A 4,197-nucleotide genomic window follows, 5' to 3' on the forward strand; every position below is an offset into this window, starting at 1 on the left:
AGGGAATGGAGGCCTTGGGCTTGGTACAAAGCACCTTCTTAGCCTGCCACGAATTAGTAAGTTCCTCATTTCTTCAGTTGTCAACTACGACTTCAGTGAAACCCATCAATTCAGAGAGAAAGCCAAGTCCTTGCCCTAGCATTTATCCCCCATGAAACAGACACTCTATTTACTAGTTCCTTCCCCAAAACCACACCTTAGGCTTGCTCTAAAGTATATTTAAAGTGCAACTTTGAAAGGATAGGATACCCTATCCACCCGAATATATCTGGCCTTGTGATAGAGAGCTCTTACAGAAACTGGAGCATGAGGGCCCAAGTCCCTTCAGGCAGACAGGGGTTGAGGCTGACCCTCACCATGGAAGAGCCCTTAGCTCCGTCCCACGGTAGGAGGGTTGCACAGGCACCCTGTCCTTACAGTTTCACGTACCAAAAATCTTGTCTTTTTCTTTCCCCCTCCCCTCCTCTAGTTGAATTGGTTCTCCAAATGCGCAAATCCTTGCAGGCTTCAGAAAAGGGACCACTTGCCAAATCACATCGACACACAAAACCCCCACTCAGGCCGGTTTAAAAGGCCCACTCCATTGGTATTCACTGAGAATAGTCCATGTCCTTTCACAGGGGCTGGGACATTGTCGGCCTAGTGCTAGTCTTTCAGCTGGTAATAAATCAACCCCACTGACTCTGAGGCAACTACTCCTATTTACCTCAGCTAAGAACCTGTCCCCAGTGCTGAAATGTCGATCTGATGAGTTAGTATCCATTTCCCTAAAATTCCTTCTGGGCATTGATTGTTTTCCCCTTCCCCCTTTACACTACCCTGTGAAGTTGTTAGGCAACATTAAACACCGGAGACTAATTTTAACAGACAGCGTAGTGATTCTTCATATCGGCTTTGGCGGGTAAACGTCAATCATTCATAATGAAAAGATGGTTTGTATAAATAATGACAGATGATAAATATATCCGATTGATCAAGTTTTTCATAAGTCAGTGCAAGTAATGCTAAGACTATTTTGCTAGAACGAACTGAGTATAGAGAGATCCTCCACACCTTCCCTCTTTTTACAAAAATTCTGCAGATATTTGATTATTTTTGTAATTATTTGGGACTACACTATCAAAATTATATATAACTTCAAATATTAAATATTATTTACAGCTCATATCTTATTTCATCTGAAATATGATGTCCCTTAGAGTGATTTGTATGGTCTGCATGTATGGGATAGATTTATATTTATCTGTTTACCAGAAAATGAGGGGTGGGGTTTGATCTCCTTTAGCAAATCTTCTGATAAGATCACTTATCTTGAGATGATAGGATGACTATTATATAGATATTAAGTTCAATTTTTTAAGACTAAGCTTTCTACGGTCTTTTTTAGTTTATGTTTTTGTCTTTTGCCCCCAAGATTAACGGCTTTTTTTTTTTTTTTCTTTTGCCTCCCTTTACACCAGTAACATTTGGGACATTTAGCTTCAAAAAGAACAAGGCATTAAAGCATCTAAGTCTTTATTTTACAGGTAAAGTAGTGGAAGTGTTCAACTGGTCACTTCTTCTCCCTTAACTTGGTTTAGACTACGTGATAGGAACAGAAAGAGTTTAAAGTCGATGTGCCTAACTGCATACCAGTGACAAAACTTTATATTTCTGTGGAATTCTTTTTTCTTCAAGTGTTTGTGATTATGATTTCATTTTGGAAGTCATGTACGCTACTTCCACCTGTTACAAGCAATTCACAGTGTGTCCAACTAAAATGAAATCATTATTCCTGAGGATTAGCTTTCAGAGTTATTCCCACTGTGCAACTCCCCAAAGCAATAAAACTGTGCACTTGCGAGATAACAAGTTTTGCATGCTAAAAGGTTAACCCTGGTATCCTTAGTCAGGTAAAATCCTCTGTGCTTGGAGCTAGAATTTTACCATAGTAGGGACTTTAAGACTGAACAACTAATATTTCTCCTTAACCTGCTGCTACAAGAGTCCTTTTGAGTTTCTGTGCTGATCTAATTGCCCTACAGTTTAACAAAAGAGCTATAAGAGGGTTTTGTTTTTTTTTTTTTATGCTTTGTGTTACACTGTGGAAACATTAGCAAATGAAATAAATGTGAATTTGGCTTTCTAGCACTTAGAAGTATTCACTTTGAACTGTAAATTATTTATGATACTCAAAGAGACACTTTGTAAATAACAGGAAAGCATCAGAAATCAAATGCAGATTGTGGTATTTAGTCTCGTCTTGCCGTCGTTAACCATTTCAGCTCCACAGCATGGTCCAATAAATCAAGTGTGTCTTGTTCTCTCCTAAAGGAATGAGAAACCAGCAGAAATAAATGAAGCTGTCTACAAGTGACAGCTACAAAGGGAAACCCAGAGAAGGAGGAGGGGAAAAAAAAAAAAAAGGTGCTCCTGTGAGCAGATGATAAAGCAGATGCTGTAAAACAACAGGGGGATTGCACCATTTCTTCTCCAGAATTGACGATCGTTTGATAAACAGCTAGTCGTGCTCCTGGAAAACCCTGTCCATCAGTGCATATCAGTTCAAATTAATGATGACAAGTCCTGATTAAACTTGCTGTGCTGTGAAATGCAATGCATTATCTGCATGGCAGTAAATGAACAAATGCTCACAGGGTGCGAAAGAACAAGCAAAGCCACACATCTCAGGTTAGGTCCCGCGTCCCAGCTGCCTGTGGTGAAGTAGGTGTTTAATTGGCAAAATCAGTCTTGTCTTGTGGGTTTTGCAGGCTATGGCTTTTTGTTCTGTTCATTGAAGAGAGTTGTCTTGGTAATGTCCTTTCTGTGAAGCTATAGTAAGTCAAATTTCAAACTCTTCAGGCAAGTTCTGGTAATCCTCAAGCAAACCTTAAATAAGCTTGCACTCTGTGTACGTCAACAACTCATCCCTCTTGGAAATAAACTGAATATTACAAATGTAGTAGCAGTGAGATCACATCACCCCACAGAAACTTTGCCCGAGTAAGAGCTAAGCAATTTCTCAATGAGAATGAGAGGTGTCTCAAAAGTTCATTTTCTAGAGTCACAAGCAAACATTTTTATACTTTTAACATTTTTTTTTCAAAAAAAAAAGGAAGAAAAAACGTTGCTTAAGTTTATTTTAAAGATCCTACAACTCGAAGTTTCATTTGGCTCTTCTCTTGCCCAACATACAGGATGAAAACCCCTTTGTAATAGCCAGCTATATATAAAAAAAGTTTATTAATGTATTTAATATTGTCTCACTTTACTAAAGCATTTCTGACACAATTGATAAATAATTCTCTACGGAGCTGAAGAAGCATTGCTTCTCAAGGAAGTCAGGTCGGCTGAACAAAAGATCTCTTCTACAACAGGTAGGTTACCTTGAGGATGGGAGCCCGACTTTGCAACTCCTACTACTGCTGAAGGGAAGGACGACTCATGACAGTAAGAACACCACTGCCAGTACAGCCAGCAGAATCTGGAATTTCTGCTCACATCTGCAAAACACATTGATGGCAGTAGACTCAATCCAGATGGCTAGATGCAGTCTGAAATACTTTTTTGAACAATTCTTACCCTGATCTTACTTTACTTAGCTAACATTCCAGGTCAGATTCCAATCTCATGTAAAATCTAGAACAGTTTAGCCGATGGCTCTGGACTTACATTACAATGAATGAGATTCCAGGCTAAATGTTGTAATTTCTGCAAAGGAAACTTGTAAGGCAGCAATGGTGACATTTCCTCTCCACTTTCATTCAGGGAACAAATAAAAAATTATCTTGGGAATCTTGGGAGAAGTAAAATATTTAACCCTTTTAGTACTTAGCTTCCTCTGTACATACTACCTGGCCAGCAAATGAGTGGAAAGGTGACATGTTTCCATTTCCCTGCCCAAAAACATATGTTAAAGAAATACTGCACAAGAAGATCTTCTCTGAAGTTTTAGTTCCTATGTTAAGAGGGTGTGGGAGGAGAAGAATTAGCTATGCAGGAAAACATAAAGAAGCAAGGACTGCAGCTACATACAGTGATGAAAGAAACACCTTGAAAGTCTTTGTCCAAGAAGGCATGAAATAGGAGGAGCAACCCTTGAACTAATCTCAAATCCTTCTCCTAAGATTTAATAAAGGGTGTCAGGGCAGGATAGCACATCAGAGAGCGGGGATGGAGTAATAAGCAGTATGTAGACGTAAGTTAGCGCTTCCTTCA

This window comes from Leptosomus discolor, chromosome 7 (assembly GCF_034619465.1).
Source record: "Leptosomus discolor isolate bLepDis1 chromosome 7, bLepDis1.hap2, whole genome shotgun sequence".
Classification (NCBI taxonomy): Eukaryota; Metazoa; Chordata; class Aves; order Leptosomiformes; family Leptosomidae; genus Leptosomus; species Leptosomus discolor.